This window comes from Marmota marmota, unplaced genomic scaffold (genome assembly GCF_001458135.2).
Source record: "Marmota marmota marmota unplaced genomic scaffold, marMar, whole genome shotgun sequence".
Taxonomy (NCBI): Eukaryota; Metazoa; Chordata; class Mammalia; order Rodentia; family Sciuridae; genus Marmota; species Marmota marmota.
The window spans coordinates 5548315-5568023 of record NW_026000249.1 but is presented as its reverse complement, the minus strand read 5'-3'; the positions used below and the strand labels follow the sequence as shown (position 1 = coordinate 5568023).

Here is a 19709-nt window from a genome sequence, read left to right as displayed (position 1 = left end):
CAAAGCAATAATCAATGATTATCTTATGTACAGCACTGTACTGGTGTAAATAAATATGAAATAAGCCATGCCCTTCCCCTCTCTCCAAAGCTTGTAATCTACATGCAAAAACTATTTAAGCAAATAACTGCTCTTTTTAGTTACTTTCTTTAAAACTGTGGTAAAATGTACATAATACTTATCATTTTAATCAATTGTAATTAGACATATTCATCAGTCTTAAATACATTCACAATGTATTTAATTAATGTCGCCGCCATCTATACTTAGAATGTTTTCATTACCCCCAACAAAAACTCTGTCATTAAATAATAATGCCTCCTCTTCTTCCTTGGGTCCTCTATTCTATGTCTTTGTGTTGCTGATTCTAGGTATCTCACATGAGTGGAATGATATAATATTTGTCTATGACTGGCTTATTTTAGTTAGCAAAATTAAACAGATATTTCTTAATCAAAGCTGGATGTGATGACAGTCTCAATTTAGTGCAGTGAGGACATAAAGAGTAGAGGCTTTGTGGGTAGGAAGGATAATAGAATGAATCAGATGTTATTACCCTACGTACATATATGATTATACAACTGGTATACCTCTATGTCATGTACAACCAGAAGAATGAGAAGTTACACTTTGTTTATGTATGACATGTCAAAATGCATTCTACTCTAATGTATAACTAATTAGAACAACTTTTAAAAAGAGTAGAGGCTTGAAGTAGGGGTGGCATCTGAGACACTTTCAAGGGGCAAAGGCAGAGGGATAGACGAGATACTTCAGGAATGATGAGGACATGGTAGGGTGATTAGACATCAAGCCTGAAGAAGACAATGGAGGTTGAACTAAGCAGAATTTAGGATTATTAAAGGAACAATTCCAGAGTCAGAGAGATCTGGGCAAACAAGTGAAAAAGACTCTTTTCTTTTTTTATAATCTAGTAATTTTCAGGAAGCTAATGGCAGGTACAATGTACACTCAACAGAAGGGAGGTACCGGCTCAGCCTTCAGAGGAAAGGTTGTGATAAGCAAGGCCAAGGGCATGCTAACTGGCCATGAAAGCTGATCAAACAGATGAGTGGGCACACATGTGGCCAGAGCACAGGGTGCTCCACTAGAAGCTGTTTGGAGGTTTTAGGCTTGTTAGCCTGACTCTCAGAGGAAGTGTGAGTAAATGACCTTTGGCTCCGCCCGACAGACAGTCATCAAGAAAGCATTGAGGGAAGGCTGAGCTGGCCCCACAAGCTGGGATGAACACTAGGGTTGTGCTCATGCCTTGGGGACTGACCTCCATTCAGCACTCATACTGTCTGCAGACAATGCCAAGGCTGGTGGCTGATGACATGTGGCCTAGAAGTGTATTGGCTCTTTACAGATAGGAGGAAAAGGCTCCTGAGTGCTTGACATCACTTTCCCTCGCTCAGTCATTCTCTACAAAGCCCATCACCAAGTGGTGGCCTGCATGTAGTGGTCTGGAAGTCTGGACCTCTGTCCGCTGACCTCACTGCAGGGGACCCTACTTCTGCAAACTTTCTTTTACACCCTGTTGACCAAACAAAAGAAAAACAAATTCCCAAACCTGTCTGCTATCACCATTCCAAGTCTGCTGTTAATATTTGTCAATGCGTTAGCTGAGTAGATGCCCAAAGGATGCATTGGAAAGTGAGTCTGGGTGAGGATTTGAGATAAATTTGGGGAATATGAGTTTCCAAGAGGCTGGAAGGCTTTCAAATATTATTCCATGTGTGTAGGAGGAAGAACTGATCATTTCTAATGGCTGACAGCAGAGCGCTGAACAGACAGGAGAGGGAAAGAGTAGAGCTACAAGTCAAGAAGCAGGGGATTCTTTGAATCATCCTCCATCAATCCATCACTTTATTTTTGTTATACATATACAAGGGCATTCAACCAGTGAGCCACATCTCCAACCCTTTTTATTTTTTATCTAGAGACAGGGTCTCACTAAGTTGCTTAAGGCTTTGCTAAGTTGCTGAAGCTGGCTTTGAACTCAAGATCCTCCTGACTCAGCTTCTTGAGCTGCCAGTTGTGTACTACCAAGCCCGGCTATCACTCTTTTATTCTTTCTTTCTTCAAGATATTAATTGAACATCTACTAAATGTCGGACACTCGTCTAGGCTCCTTGGGGAAAAAAATAAAATCTTAACTCTATGAAACTTATCTTCTAGTCAGGAGATACAGACAATTAACAACAAATGTAATAAATAAGCCACTTGTAGAGACAATTAGAACATATTCAAAGAAAAGTAGCAGAATCTGGAGTACCATTGCGGAGAGAGGCATTGTATTTGGCCCCATCAAAAAAGTAAAATTTGGGGCTGGGATTGTGGCTCAGGGGTAGAGCGCTCACCTAGCATGCACAGGGCCCTGGGTTCGATCCTCAGCATCACATAAAAATAAATGAATGGAATAAAGGTATTGTGTCCAACTACAACTAAAAAAATAAATATTAAAAAAAGTAAAATTTGATCAAAGGACTGAAAGAAGTAGAGAATTACATGGCCATCTAGAAGAAGGACCATTCCAGGCAGGGGACAATGCTCATGCCAAGACCCTGAAGTGCACTGGACATGGTGGTACACCTGGCTATGTTGTTGACATTTTTGACTAGATGATTCTTGGTTGTGACAGGTGTTCTGTTCTGCATTACAGGGTATTTAGCAGCATCCCTACTGGCTAGCATCCACTAGATGCCACTAGATGCACTCTACACTAGAGTGTGACAACAAAAAATGACTCCAGCCAGGTGCACTGGTACATGCCAGTAATCTCAGTTACCAGGGAGGCTGAAGCAGGAGAATCGCAAATTCGAGGGCATCCTTGGCAATTTAGTAAGATCCTATCTCAAAGTAAAAAATAAAAAGGACTGCTGAAGGGAAAAAAGTCTCCTGAGAATTTGGTGAGAGAGGTTGCCCTGGGTTGAGAACTACTGCTTGAAGTGAAATGGGGATAATTTAAAGATTTTTGAACAGAAGAGTAACACTCTGATTTACATTTTTAAAAAGATCAACTCAGTATGACCTATTAAAAATCGCCTTGGGGGGACTTGGGGTGAAGCACTTGCCTAGCATGTGTGAGGCCCTAGGTTTGACCTATTTTAAACAAAATAAAACAAAAACATCACCTTGCGTAGTGGGTAGTGGGGTGGCGACAGAAAGGAAAAAAGCAGGAAGAGTGTTTAGGATAATTCAGAAACTTGAACTAAGTGGAGGTGGTAAGAAGTAGTTAGATTTTGGATATATCTTATAGTCTATAAGATATGAAAGAAAGTAGTTAAGGATTATGGTGGGATTCTTGGCCTAAGCAACTGGAAGGATAGAGTTTCCATGAACTGAGATAGGGAAGACTGTGAGTGGAACAGGTTTTCAATGAGAAACCAGGAGACCAGGTTTGGTCATCCAGAGTTTGAAGTGAAATTCCAATAATCCAAGTGACAGAATATGAAGCACTGAACTGGGCAGCGATGGTAGAGATGGGCAAGATACATTGTGCTCAAGAGAAAGCCAGTTTGCGTAGTGGTGCACGCCTGTAATCCCAGGTGCTGGGGAGGCTGAGACAGGAGGATCTCGAGTTCAAAGCCAGCCTCAGCAACAGTGAAGTGCTAAGCAACTTAGTGAGACCCTGTCTCTAAATAAAATACAAAATAGGGCTGGGGATGTGGCTCAATGGTTGAGTGCCCTTGAGTTCAATCCCTGGTATGTCCCCCACCCCCCGCCAAAAAAAAGAAAAAGAGAAAAAAGCCAGTTTGATTAAAAAAAAAAAAAAGTAGGGCTTGGCACCCATCAAAGAAGTGGAAGAAAATCTTGTGATTTTATGACTGGAGCAATGCTGATAGAATGAGGATGAATTCCTGAAGAAAGAGACAGAACCTAGCATGAGAAAGAGGAAAGGAAAAGACAGTAGTTGCACCACTTATCATACTGGATTTGAGATGCCCAATGGTCCGGGCAAGAGGAAAGGTCTGGGAGTTGATGAACACAACTCTGGTGCTCAGGAATGATTACATAGCTAGAAAGAAACAAAAGGAATAACTCCTCCCTCCCAGAGTTACAGATGTTCTGAGAGAGACAGACAAAAAGAAGCAATTAAGGATGTCAATAGACTAAGAAGGAACAAAGATATCCAAGAAAGGAACAGGGCATTGGAGGTCAGGGGTGAATAAGGTTCTTGGAAAATCCAAATAAACAGAAACTCAGTTTAGCTAATGCTAGGTTCCAACACCTATGACAATACACAAGGTGTTTTAATGTTCAGGTCCAAGACCAATCCCTTCTGTTAAATTAAAAGTAAGAATTTATTGAGAGTCAGTTATTCAAAACTTACTCACTGAAGTCATAATGTTCAAGCTTGTGGAATCATAAATAATGTTTACTAGACATAGCACATAACAACGAACTGCTATCATACATTACCATAGTTCGTGAAAAATCTGTGCTTAAGTTTATACATGGGCTCAATAGGCCTCAGAGAAGCCAAGCTTTCTGTACCCTTTGCTATCACTGATTATTTATTTCTATCTTTGGATTTGATCAATGTGTTCCTTCTACAATGTTTTACAGACTTAGAAATATATGGAAAAATCAGAGATTCTGAAAATCCTTAAAGAATCATTCATAAATTGTGTGTTTGTTATATGACAAGTGTTTTGAACTCTTCCTGATTAAACTACTTATATCTATGCAAAATGGGCAGCAAAAAAGAGACATGTACTCTCCCTAAAGGTTACAATAACACTGAAAGAAATTACTTGATCCTCATCAGATTGACCCTTCGTTTTCTCACCTCCCAATATCAAAAGGAAGCAGGCCTTTTGCAATTCCCTGAAATCTAAAGTTGAGATGAATTTGCCATGTCTTGACTGAGATAGCTTAGCTTCCTCCTCTCACCCACTTCTTTCCTTGGAACATGATCCCAATCTGAGATAGTCAAAGGTTTCAAAATACATGTCTAATAATTGCTCTGTATATTACAACTAACTGTAGCCAATGAGATGAAATACGTTTTCCTTTTCTATTAGGTTTCCAAAACCCTCACGTTCACTCATTTACTCACAATTCACTCAAAATTTATTGTGTTCCAACTGTGAGTGGTCACAGCCTCTTGCCTGGCTTCAGGGAGAACATGGTAGAAGTGTACTGGCACAGAGAACTGTACCCTTGCTGCTTTTGGCCTTCCAGTGCTTTCCAGTCCAGGTACTTATTAAAAATTATCTGAGTAAAGGAGAAAAGTTCTACAAAGAGCTGAAAGCTTTTTCCATTTCCAACAGATTCGCAAATAGTGGCCACTCTGAGGAATGTTCGGGGGCAGCTCAGGGGCCTGGACCCCTCCTCTCTCACTGGAGAAATAGGGCAGCTTCTCTCTATTTCCCAGCAAACTTTTTAAACAGCAGGGCAGAGATGGCCAGATTATCAGAAAGGAAGAAGAAGCAGAAAGCAATGTGGTTTTCAGTTGCTCAGAAAGAATAAGTTTTATCCAAACTAAGGTGTATTCACTAACTCACCATATTTCTCAAACTTTCCCAGAGAAAATTCACAAGAGGGGCAGGCATTGGCATTAATATTAACAAGTTGCCACCAGCTTCAGCACAGAAGCATTTAACAACAAATGCAGTTTAAAAAATATATATATATCTCAGCCACCAACAAGGTTTTCATTTTGGAGGTTCCTCTCCTCCAGGTCTAGGGTGGGGCGTGCGCACGCGCACACACACAAAAGTCCAGAAGAAAGAATTGCGAGTGTAGAAGACTCAGATTTCTCCACTGTTACAGCTATGATGCTGATCTGCTCTGGGGGCGGCTGCAATTCTGTTCACAGCTCTTGGCAGAGTGGGGGTGGGGTGGGGAAAAAATACAATGAAGAGCCAAGTGAGTTCTAGCTTACGGCGCCTCGGTTTCTGGAACAGCAACCTCAGATTTGTAGCCTTTATCCTCGTCTCCGGCTATTTTATAATAGGCTGTACTTTCTTGAGTTATTCAGATTCAACCAACTCTGGCAACTTGCCCTCCTTAAGGAATTGCCCTCCGTCCCCAACAAATGCTCTGGGACAGGTGTTCACTTGTCAAGTGCAAAAAAACCCTAAGGGAGGTTTGGCCGTCTAGTGATCCATGGTGAAGGAAGAGGGCTGGGGTGGAGAGGACTGCCCAGTTAGGCCCTCCTGGTCCGGCGCACCCCAGGGGAACCCAGAAAAATACTCGCAGGACCAACAGCTGTCCCAGCCCGGAGACATCTAGCAGCGGGGCGGAGGGTCGTGGGGAGCGTCACGGCCTTCTCTGGGTTTGCCTGTCCCCGCTCTGGCCTCTACTCGACTCGGCCGCCCATCCTTACCTGAACGGTTCCTTACAGCACTAAACTCTTAGCTCGCTCGCCTCTCAGGACCCGGGACCCACAAACTGGGCTGTCCTAGCCTCGCCCACTTGTAGCTTGCCACGCCCCAGACGCTCGGGCCACGCCCCTTCATCGAGGCCACACCCCCTCCAAACTTTAGCGTCCCGCTACTTCCCTACGTACCGCTCTGGCCACGCCCCACCAGACTGTGCCAGTCCCTGCCCTCCACCCTGGCCACACCCCTCCCACCTCGCCAAAGCCCCTCCGCTCTGAGCCTCGAGCCTTGCCTCTGAGCTCCGCTCTGACCCCACCTCTACCTTTCCCACAGGACCAACCCCACCTCTTTCCCTCTGCCTACCGCTGGCGGCATTTGTAGAGTGAGTCTCGTCTAAAAACTGACATTCCTCAGGTTTCTCCCATCTCCAAACACCGTGACTTAATGTGCTGGGAACAGATGACTCAATAGGGAAACACACACTGGACGTGTACTTTCCCTTTAGATTTCATGTCCTATTTACTCGAGTTTCTTAATATCCTCTAAACTTGAACTGTGGATCCGTGTTGCTTCCAACCAATTTTCATATCCTCTAAACCAGAACTGTAGAATCGTGTTCCTTCCAGCCCCTTGACTTTTGTCGACCTTAAATGCTAGGAAAATGCACAGAGTAAACGCTGTATTTTCCGGTGTCTCCTTCTGATGACTTTTCCTAGGCATTCAGTACCTTCTTGCTGTCTCCTTTTACAACTCTGGGTCCATGAGAAAACCGTGAAGAAGTTATAACCAGCTTTCTTAAATCTCTGACTCATTCACTCAAGCCATGTTTATGAAGCATATGCTCTCCTGACAAGCAAGACAAGCTTCAAGGACCTTTCAGTCTGAAGTTGCCCCAACTTAAATTTGGATGTGACCAAAAAAAAAAAAAAAAGAAAAAGAAAAAAGAAAGAAAAAGAAAAAAGAAAAAAAGAAAGAAATGATGAGAAAGGGAGGGAAGTTGTAGCAAGGAGTTGATAGGTGAAAAAGGACTTGGTTATGACAAGTCTTCTTGATCCCATTGTCAGGAACATTTTTGACAGAAGCAATTGGGGAGAGGGAGCACTGGGGATTGAACAGGGCCACTTAACCACTGAACCACATCCCCAGCCCCCCCATTTTAAATTTTTATTTTGGAGCAAGGTCTCACTAAGTTGCTTAGGGCCTCACTAAGTTGCTTAGGACTTCACTAAGTTGCTAGGGCTTTGCTAAGTTGCTGAGGCTCGTTTTGAACTTGTAATTTTCCTGCCTCAGCTTCCAGAGTCGCTGGGATTACAGGCATGCTCCACTTGGCCATAGGAAGCAATTTCTATAATACTTAGTACACTGTTTTATACAATAAATTTTTTATTGAATATCTTTACTTTTTACATAATCAGAATTTTCTCTTTGTAAGCTTTGCTACTTACGTTTATTCATATGCCAACAATAAAGATTTTGTGATCACATACTAGTTCGTTTTTCTTTTCTTCTCACCCTCCATTCCATTTCTGGCTTGAAGACAGTGAGAATATTTGAAGTGTTGCTCTAGAAGGACCACAAGGAAAAGAACAAGTTTCAAGAGAACACTTTTATTAAGCTCACTCTGACCTTAAGAACTCTGCCTCATTTATAAAATGTTTCAGCTGTCAGTCATTTTTTTTGTCTGAAAAATGAACTCACAAAAAATTGGTACAAATAAATCCTGTATACATTACTGAGTTGGTTTTTATATACATAATTCTACCTCATCTTCTTCCATAAATTACTTGAGGCACATTACTAAGATATAGACATTACTAGGTGAAAGAAATACTTGACAGAACCAGGGAGAGGAGAGTTTAGTGGAAGGAGAACAATGTGGCTAATAAGACTAATATTTAAGGGGCTGGGGTCGTGGCTCAGTGGTAGAGTGCTCACCTAGCACGTGTGAGGCACTAGGTTTGATCCTCAGCACCACATAAAAATAAATAAATAAATAAAATAAAGGTATTGTGTCCAACTACAACTAAAAAAAATTTTTTAAATTAATATTTAAGCTTGTATTCTATCAGATCCAGAATGGTTGTCAAAGGCAGGACAGAAATTTGAACCTAAGCTTTTTAGCCACAGAAAAGAAGAGACAGCAATCATTTTAAGGGTTTCCGGTGTTCATAAGATAAAAATCAACTGGGTTATTTGTTTTTGTTTTATTTTTATAGATGCGCAGTTTTTCTTGAATTTTAGTCCTGAGGGAAATCCTGTTTCCTCTTAAAATTGATGCAGTAAGCTAATTGGAAATTCAGTGTTATAAAGACTTGTACCCAGATTCCCTCAATGGAAACTGCTGGCACAATGACAAAGTAAAGTGCATTAAATTGATTCTATAAACCATCAAAACTTTTCTGTTCACTTGAATACATAGGCCCTCAGTGGTCTGCTGAATTCAGGATAGCAATTAGATGATGTCTCCCTGGGATAAATATCAGACAGTAGAAGACTTAAGACCTCTTTCTCAAGTTGTGCCACCCACACTGGTCCCAGAACATTTCCCTTAGTTACTCTCATTGTTTGGACCACTCTTTGTCCAGATCTTTACAAGGCTTAGATCTTCAATTGCTTTTTTTTTTCTTTAGATTTTCAATTGTTTACATCATTCTATTCTCAGCTAACTTGTACTTCTTTAGAGACATCTTTCCTGACAACTATATCTGAAGGTTTATCCAGAACCCCTCAATCTGTACTGTGCATAGGGACCACCTAGAGATCACATTTTAAAGTAGATCTGACGCAGTGGTTCTGGCATACAACCTGAGTTCTGCATTTCAAGCAAGCTCCCATGTTCCATGAAAGAAACTTCTGTTATGAAAATGAGAGCATCTAACAAAAGTGGCATATGGCCCAATGCCACTTACACCTCTTTATAAAAGCTGGCAAAGAAAGTTTGTATGGGCAGGGCTAAACAATATTGAGCAAATTCTAACACGTGGCCAAATAAGTGATTAAAGATCAGAACTCCTAACTCCTATTTCCATGCATGGCTGTAAGAATTTTAGCCTAGAAAAACAGGCATTATGTGCCAAGACCATGGAAAAATTTTAACATAACACACAAAAGCAGTGTAAACAGGGCTGGGGATATATCTTGGTGGGTAGAGTGCTTGCCTCGTATGCACAAGGCCCTGGGTTCAATCTCCAGCACCACCACCAAAAAAAAAAAAAAAAAAAAAGCAATGTAAACAATTGAAAATCTAAAGGAAAAAAAAAAACAATTGAAGATCTAAGAAGAAATATCAGAAGATTCAGTCCAGTCTTGCTTTTACTGTATGTAACTCACTTTTTTGGTGTTCATTCACATAATGAGACACACATACAAGCACTTAAGCATCAAAGTTTAGAAAACTATCCTGTCAGTTCTCATATTACGAATATAAAGGTGGCAAAATTACACACACTGTTTGTCTGAGTTAATTTTTATTCCCAAGCAGTAGTGATTAACTTTCCATGAAGTAAAATATAATGTTAGCCTGCAGGGGGAAAAAAAATCAAAGTTCACATTAGCTATGCTATTAATTAACCTACAAAATTTTGATGAGCCTTTTGAATATGCTAATTTCATAAGATTGTCCCACCTCAAAATAGGAATAAAATATAAGAATGGAGACAAAAAGATTCCAAAATCCAAATTTCTTTGTTTAATAAATTCTGGAAGTTGGTTCTCCTTTTTTGCCTGGCCATGAATGAGAAAAAAAAGTGTAATATAGATCAAGACATTTCATTCCCAATAGTTTTGGGCTTCTTAGGACTCCAGTTTGTGGTTAGGATTAGTTGATTCAATTATATTCAACAAATATTCTTCAACTATGAGAAAAACAAAAATGAACCAAATATAGTCTCTGCCCTCCGGGAACTCACAGTTTTACAGGGCATAAAAATAAATCATGTTGGAAATAGATGCATGTACAAATGTGAACAAAATGCTCTGAGAACACAAGAGGAGAGAATAAAAAGTGGGTTCACAAATCAATTATAAAACTGTTGAACAAAAGAAAAAGAAAGGAGGTGATAGTCAAGTTAGATCTAAAACAACAGCCATGATGTTTAAAGGTAAAAAGTAAAAGCTTGCAGGATTTAAGTTAAAGAAATCCTGTGAAAACACATACAAAGGACAAAGGTAAGATGGGACCAACTTGCAGATTCAATGGCTCAGAAGAGGATAGGGGAGGCAGCATTAGTGTAGATGCATCTGAAAAGCCAAGTTAGGACAGGAGAAGTGGCCCAAGCCTGTAATCCCAGTGACTTGGGAGGCTAAGGAGGAGTATCACCAGTTCATAAACCAGCCTCAGCAATTTAGCAAGGCCTTTAGCAACTTAGTGATACCCTCTCTGAAACCTGAAAAATAAAAAGGGCTGGGATATATGTGACTCAGTGGTTAAGTGCCCCTGGGTACAATCCCCAGTACCAAAAAAAAAAAAAAAAAAGCCAAGTTGGGTCCAGATTTAGGGGACAAAGTTTTGGGATTCACTGACATTGGCTCTAGGGTGCTAAGAAAGATAGCAATGTATGGGCTGGGATTGTGGCTCAGTGGTAGAGTGCTCGCATAGCATGCATGAAACACTGGGTTCGATCCTCAGCACCACATAGAAATAAAATAAAGATATTGTGTCTACCTAAAACTAAGAAACAGATATTTAAAAAAAGAAAAGAAAGATAGCTGGGGTTGTGGCTCTGTGGTAGAGCGCTTGCTTCACATGTGTGAGCCACTGGGTTTGATTCTCAGCACCACATATAAGTAAATGAATAAAATAAAGGCCTATCAACAACTAAAAAAATATTTTTTTAAAAAAGAGAAAGATAGCAATGTGAGAATGGCTTTGGCATAAATGCCAAGGAGAAGGATAATGGAAGTTAGAGAGCACTCAATGACAGTGAGCCCTTCTAATCAAGGGATCTTGGACAGGTGGGACATACTGCTTCAAACACCCAGGGGAGGGTCACTGTGGCTATGGCAGCAGAAAGGGAAAGGAAACAGATAATTTACAAAAGGAATGAATGAAAGGGGAAAGCAAGAGAAGGGGAGTTTAGAAATCAGAGTCAGCTGGTATAAACTTTGTGCCACCCTTTCTGGACCCTGGTCATTTCCATTGTAAACAGACGCCCTGGACTAAAGGATATGTGAGATTTCTCTCAGGATTGCTAATTCTACACCTCTCTGTGGTGTTTCAAATTATGAACAAATGTGAGAAAAGAATGCAAGGGGCTTGAGGTGGGTGCTAGGTCATCTGAAAATGAGTTCCTGAACTAACAGATGCCAGAATTGGGAGAAAAAAAAACAAAACCTCAGGACTCAGGGACAGAAAAGCACACAAAGAAGGAAAACTTTCTTAGGATATGATAGGGGTGAAAAGGAGGCAGTGGAAATGGCAGAAGATTAGATCTTAATACAGGGATCTTTGGAACAAATTTTGAGTTGGAATAATTGATGAGCAGGCTCAAGGGCCACAAAGCAGAGTTGAGCTTCTGGGCTGCTCCCTCCCACCTTCCTATTCTGGAGTCTTCTACCCTTTACATCTGCTGACATCACTGCATTCCCTTCCCTTCTGTTGCTTCTTCTGTGTTCTATAAACTGAGCAGAGTTGCTTCCATCTATTCTGTTTCCCTGGACTTCAAAGCTCAATGGTCCAATACTGCTTTCTCTTCTTCACACTCTATAGTCAATGGCTAGAAACCTCTGTGGATTCACTTCCTGAAGGTTTCCTCAAGCTTGTCCTCACTTCTGTATTTGCTGTGGCCATTATTGAGGCATCTCGTCCTCTCCCTGACTCATCACTGGTTATGGCTGAAGCCTCGGCCCCAGGCCCTTTCATACCCATGCACTGCGCTGGTTCCTATAAGCAAATCTCAGTGTACATCTCTTTTCTTAAAACCTTAGCTGGGCCCAATGCAGTGGTGCACACCTGTAATCCCAGCAGCTTGGGAGGCCAAGGCAGAAGGATCGCGAGTTCAAAGCCATTCTCAGCAACTTAGTGAGGCCCTAAGCAATTTAGTGAGACTGTCTCTAAATAAAATACAAAAAAAGGTTGGGGATGTGGCTCAGTGGTTAAGTGCCCCTGGATTCAGTCCCCAGTACCAAAAAAAAAAAAAAAAAAGCCAAAAAACAAACCCACAAAAAAACCTTAGCTAGCCTGTCATTGGTCTCCTGATGAAGTCCAAACTCCTTAGCAGAGCCTGTAAAAGCGCTTGTCATCTGGTCCCACCCTGATTCTCCCAATCCCTCCATTCCAATCGCATGCTGTGGCCATCCCCAAACAACATACAAATGTTGTGCTTTATGTGTTGATACAGGTTCTTTATGTGTTGATACGGGTTCTTTATGTGTTGATACGGGTTCTTTTTCAAGTCATCTTTCCCCTCTTCTCTCATGTTGGCCTGTCTTGTAAGACCTAGTCTGACTGTCCCCTCCTCCAGAAATTCTCACCAATGCTTCAAAATCCAATGTAGTCAGTGTTCCTTTGACACTCAGCAGATTTTTTAAATAAAAATTAGTATTGTCCTTACTTATTTGTGGACTTTCATAATTACACTCCTCAAAGATACTCATCCCAGCTCACTGAAATGGTGCTAACCAGGAAGCAGATGCTTAGTGAAGATTTGTCTAAGATCAAATTCAGTTAACTTGTGTAAAGTGCCCAGTTAGTAACAGAATAACCAGATAATTAATCACAAAGGCTCAGTGTGAAACTATTAGTCTTAGAGTGAACCCTAAAATGGTATAAGCTTAAGGATGTAGGGAGCAAGTCAAGCTTCATCATGATAGTTTAAATAAGAAGACTGTATTTACTGTACTTTGTAACTCTGGGCTCCCTTCCCCCATAAATCAAAGTAGTTCTTGCATTATGAATAACTTCCTACATGTACTGAAGAGATTGAAATTGAAGCAGCTGGGAAAAAGAGAGGAAACAACCCAAATCAAACTTTTATTCTCATCTTTTCCCCTCAAACTGTGAACATGTTATATAGTTTATTACTAGTATTGTTATACTTAGCTTTTATTGAGTGCCTATCATGTTCCAGGAAATATATAAGTACATAGCATACAGACCTTACTTGATGCTCACAAAATCTAGCAACTTAGAAAGATCTTGTCTCAAAATAAAAATACCCATATTACAATTAAAGTAATACTAAGCAAGATTTTGCAACAAGAGCTAGTTCTTACCTCACTCAGATGAAACCAAGATGAGCAATCCTATTCCTAGATGTTACTAACCCTTGAAGTTGCTGTGACAGTTCTTACATAGCCAGTTCATGCCCATAGTTAGAATATATGTCACCTAGTCTTTAATAAATTTGCTATTGTTCCAATCTTATTTAAAATATAAAGTTATTATGAAGACCCCATCTCCTAAGCAAGAATTTTCTTGATCCTATTGTCAATTATTCTTATTTTCCAACTAAATCTTTTGGAACCGCACGATACATTGAAAGCCACACAAACTCCATTTTTCCATCAAAAATCTGTAATTTCCTATTATTATTATAAACAATCTTTGAGCATTTATTACATGCAAGGACTAAATATTTAGGTGTTAATGCAAAATAGTGAATGGATTGCATGGTGATATGGCAATGGCCAGGTACATTAGTTAAAGGAGTTTTCAAACAGTCCCATTGTAATAAACTGGAAGATGTCATGGAAACTGAGGGCTGGCAGGATCTCCCTGAGGACAAAAAGAAGAGAGAGGTGGCTACCTCCTCAAGAAATATTTGTGGGAATCAACCCATTGCTCCCAGGAGGAAAGTACTGCAAACATATAGACTCATCTTATAAAGGAGTAGTGGAAATCTAGCAGTAAATGTTTACTTAAGAAAGGGACAGCTAGCCCTATTGCGCTAACCAGTAATCCCAGCGGCTTGGGAGGCTGAGGCAGGAGGATCGCAAGTTCAAAGCCAGCCTCAGCAACGGCGAGATGCTTAGCAACTCAGTGAGACCCTGTCTCTAAATAAAATACAGTAGGGTTGGGGATGTGGCTCAGTAGTCGAGTGCCCCTGAGTTTAAATTCCTAGTACCCACTCGCAAAAGAAAAAGAAAAAAAAAAAAAGGAAAGGGACATTTTGACAGGGCGTGGCCATTCACATAGTGTGGCCTGGAGCAACTTAGCAAGATCTTGTCTCAAAATAAAAAAAAAATTTAAAAAGAGCTGGAAATGTGGCTCAGTGGTAAAGCCCCTGGGTTCAATCCTTGGTATCAAAAAAAAAGGGGGGGTGTGGGAGACCAACCTTGCACATGACTGAGTCACACTCTCCGGCTGGGTGCTGAGGCGCTCAGTCACAGAAATGTGGCAGAGCTTTTCCCACCCTTCTTGGGTTCCAGGGACGGTGTCTAGTGCATGGGTGTGTCTTGCTACAGCCCCATGGGTGGAGCTATGCTCACCTGTTCTTTTGTAATATAACCCCTTGCCCTGTTTAGGATAGAATCTTCCATGGAAGTGTCTTGTGTGTGTCCTCTTCTCTTACTGTGCCCTTGGGTGTGGCCTACCCAGGTGTCAGTCAACCTGCTGACAGTGGACATCATGAAGATAGACTCATCCCCCTAAAACCTGGCCCCTTACCTCATTTGAATAGCTTCTCCTCAATAAAAGGGGTCAGCGCGTGCTCTCGCTCTCTCTCTCTCTTCCTGTAGACCCTTAAGGTCAGAGGAGCCGTCACAGCGACCCCAAAGAAAAAGGTATTTGTGTCTCTTGTGTGGTTATTTTGCGCAGCCCAGTTAGCCCAGTTTACCTGGAGTGACCCCTGAGCCTTTTAGTCATGAACAGAAACTTGGCAGGGGGGGATAGTTAAAGGGGGTAAAATCTAAGTACAAATTTCATATTAAAAATTGTATCTATATTGTATGTATAATTGTTAACATATGAATGATAGCTTGAAGATTGTAGAATCATTTTGTTACCTCTTTATTATTCACAAAATATTGGGATAATTATTATAAAACTTTTGAAGTTGTTTATTCTGTACACATTAATATCATTTCAATTAAACTGTGACAAATCACTTTAAAAATATTTTTTTTTTAGTTATGGATGAACAGAATACCTTTATTTACTTATTTTTATGTGGTGCTGAGGATCGAACCCAGTGCCTCACATGTGCTAGGTAAGTGCTCTACCACTGAGCTACAACCCCAGCCCCGACAAATCACTTTTGATTAAAAAAAAAAAATCTACAATTTCGAATCTAGAGAGCTGCCAAGTGGTACTAAGTAATTTAGATGTTGTCTGGGATGTAGCTCAATGGTAGAGTGCTTGCTCAGCATTCATAAGGCCCTGGGTTCAATCCCTAGTACCACAAGAAAAAAAATTTAGATGCCAGTTTTAAAAGTATAAGATTTCCAATCCTATAAAAGATTTTCATATTCAGTGATTAAATGTTTTATTTGATTTCTTTTAATGTATAACAGCCAGATACATTTCCTAAAACTCCATAAAAATTAATGGAGTAATATCACATTTGAAATGGTTTTAATAGTTTTCTGTACTAGTTTTAAATGCTATAAGTATGATAAATTTCTGTTTGTGACAATGAAACAGTATAAATAGGGTCAAATTTAAAAGGGACAGCAGTCCTCCCTGACTCTTGCTTTACGGCCGGTAAATGGAGCCTACATATACCTGTGTGCTTTTACAACTTTCGGAAACTTTAAAATGCATCTTGCATGAATCAAAAGAACAACACCCATGTTTTTATTTCATGTGATCTTATATTTTATTTACCCCCAGAGCAGTAGATCAATAGTTATGTACCCAGAAACTGCCTTGTGCTGTGGAGTATAAAAAAGAGAGAAAACAATTTCTTTTTCCTGTCTCAGGAGACTGAGTGAACTTTTGGGTTTTCATGGCAACAGTAATCTAAACTTTTTATTTATGCTCTCTAAACTCTGAATGTTTGGAAGCAAATAGTAACATATTCACAATGATTGAAACTGCTTTGTTTGTCATTGTTATCATAGTTACTAATAAGTTATGAAGCCCTTATATGTGAACTTGCTGAAATTAGTTTATTAAGCAAGATATACAGACATGAATCCTCTGAAGTTTACTACTTTTCGGACATCAAACCAAACACTAAATTTGTGCAAGTTTTGAAAAGTGTAAGAAAATTAAGACAGTTTGTTGAGAACTCTGCTATCTAGTTCTAATGTTTGCCACCCGCACCTCTATCTGCAGTGCGGGTGGCAAATATTTTCTCCCATTCTGTAGGCTCTCTGTTCACATTCTTGATTGTTTCCTTTGCTGTGAAGAAGCTTTTTAGTTTGATGCCATCCCATTCATTGATTCTTGATTTTACTTTTTGCACTTTAGGAGTCTTGTTGAGGAAGTCAGTTTCTAAGCCGACATGATGGAGAGTTCGGCCTACTTTTTCTTCTAGTAGGAGCAGGGTCTCTGGTCTAATGCCTAGGTCCTTGATCCACTTGGATAAACTCATTTATTTTTAGTCTAAGTTAATAAAGAGAATATCTGTGACTATGAATTTTCCTCTGAGTACTGCTCTGACCACATGGCATAAGAAGTATAGCTACAATGATCTCATGAGCATTAATTTTCAAGATGGTCTATAATTACTGTTTTACTTTTCTATAACCCAATATTTATTTAGAAAAATATTTTCTAAATCTTTAATGCTTTTCAGATTTAACTATAAATACATGTATATATCATATTTTAAATACTATTCTTATTAATATCAAGCATTTTAATGAATTTTAATCTTAGAATTTATAAGAGAAAGTCTTAGAGTTTACCTTTTGATCTCCAAATATATTTTATAAATAACTTCAAATAACCATCTGTCAATATTCTTTGTAAAGGAATTATGAATGAATGCTGCACTGTTAGAGTAAATTTTTATTTTTACAACAGAAACATTATCTATGATTTCCATATTACTTTAAAGCAGATATATACAATGGGTATGAAATGGAAATTTAAAGTAATAAAAGTTTTATATCAGGATAAAGCAAACTTCTACCCATGTGCCAATGTGCTCATATATTTAGATTTAACAACAAGGAAAAAAATTGTCAAATCAGTGGCCCAAACTGGCATAATTCAAAATAGAAATTTCATAGATCCTGTTAAGTGGATAGAAAGATAAAAGTTCAAATGACAAATAATGAGATGCTGCCAATAACTTGATTTCAAATATGAAGATGACACAAATTGTTACATGGAAGGTACTAAAAACAAATTCATTGTTAAGTAGCTTGATGGAAGACTGGGGGTGTAGCTCAGTGATAGAGCACCTGCTTGGCATGCATGAAGCCTTGGGTTCAATCCCCAACACACACACACACACACACACACACACACACAGAGTCTCAATAAATAGATGGAAACAGAACTAGATAGTGGAGTTCTCAACAAATTGTCTTATCTCACACTTTTCAAAACCTTGCACAAATTTAGTGTTTGTTTTGATGTACAAAAAGTAGTAAACTTCAGAGGATTCATGTCTGTATATCTTGCTTCATAAACTCATTTCAGCAAGTTCACATATAAGGGCTTCATAACTTATTAGTAACTATGATAACAATGACAAACAAAGCAGTTTCAATCATTGTGTATATCTCCAGGATATACAAAGAACTGAAAAAACTTAACACCAAAAAAGAAAAAAAAACCTAATCAATAAATGGGCAAAGGAACTGAACAGGCACTTCACAGAAGAAGAAATATGAATGGTCAACAAACATGAAAAAATGTTCAACATCTCTAGCAATTAGAGAAATGCAAATTAAAACTACACTGAGAGGGCTGGAGATACAGCTCAGTTGGTAAAGTGCTTGCCTCATATGCACAAGGCCCTGGGTTCAATCTCTAGCATCACCAAACCAAACCAAACCAAACAAAAACCCCCAAACTGAGATTTCATCTCCTCCAGTCAGAATGGCAATTATCAAGAATACAGGTAAAAAATAAATGTTGTAGAGGATGTGGGGGAACATTTACACTCATACATTGCTGGTGGGTATGAAAATTGGTGCAATCACTCAGGAAAGCAATATGGAGATTCCTCAGAAAACCTGAATGGAACAACCATTTGACCCAATAAATTCCCACATATATGCAAAGGACTTAAAATCAGCATACTATAGTGATGCAGCCACATCAATGTTTATAGCATGTCAATTCACAATAGCTAAGCTATGGAACTAACCTAGGTGCCCTTCAACAGATGAATGGCTAAAGAAAATGTGGTACATATACACAATGTAATATCACTCAGCCATAGAGAAGAATGAAATTATGGCATTTGCCAGTAAATGGATGGAACTGGAGACTCTCATGCTAAGTGAAATAAGCCAATCCCCCCAAAACAAAAGCTGAATGTTTTCTCTGATAAGTAGATGCTAACACACAATGGAGGGGGGAAAGTGGAGGTTCACCAGATTGGAGGGGGTTGGGGGGGACGGAGGGTGTATGGGAATAGGAAAGACAGTAGAATGAATCAGACATAACTTTCGTATGTTTTTACACGAATACACAACCAGTGTTAACGCTACATCATGTACAACCACAAGAATGGGAAGTTATATTCCATATATGTATGATATGTCAAAATACACTCTACTGTCATGTAAAACTTCAAAAAACAAATAAAAAATCTAAAAAATAAATGAATTCATTAGTCAACACAGAGTTATAAAAAGAACATCAAAACAAGTACAACAATTAGAAAAAGGACTTAATAAATGCAAATAAAATGGATGAATTTAAAAAAGAGATAATAGAAATGAAAATTAATCCCAAAGCATGTTCTTTGAAAAACTAATAACACAAAATGTTATTTGTCTAAAAAATAATTTTATTCTTCCCATTTAATATCTGTATTTATAAAAATATTGTACTTGAATTATACTTTAAATAAGATAATTATATTTTGCCAATTTTAAAACAAGAAAAATAACAACAAAAAGCAGCAAAAATTCTGGCAAGTCTAGTGGAAAATGAAGAAATTAACATATTCACCAGTAAATATGGAGAGGACATAGCAACAAATATAGGTATTTTATGGGAAATATTCTATAATGATCATGAGAATACTGGGAAATCTGAATGAATTAAATTATTAGAAACTGAAAAAAATCTAAATAGATTTAGAAAGAAGTATGAAATATAAAATAACAATAGAAGAAATGGAAAGTTTTCAGAGAACTCACCCCAAATATGCTTTGTGTAGATGATTTACCTAGGGCTGGGGGTGTGGCTCAAGCGGTAGCGCGCTCGCCTGGCATGCGTGCGGCCCGGGTTCAATCCTCAGCACCACATACAGACAAAGATGTTGTGTCCACCAAATACTAAAAAATAAATAAATAAATAAATAAATA

The 19709-nt window shown here is 39.2% G+C and overlaps 1 protein-coding gene across 1 annotated transcript in view; it reads right to left on the bottom strand.

Moving 5' to 3' along the window:
- The window catches only part of Ca5b (carbonic anhydrase 5B), a 48257-nt gene extending 41819 nt beyond the window's left edge, over nt 1–6438 (bottom strand). The window contains exon 1 of the mRNA XM_015487966.2: nt 6363–6438. The gene's annotated coding sequence lies outside the window, so the exon portion shown is untranslated. The remainder of the gene's footprint in view (nt 1–6362) is intronic.
- Nucleotides 6439–19709: the final 13271 nt, after the last annotated feature.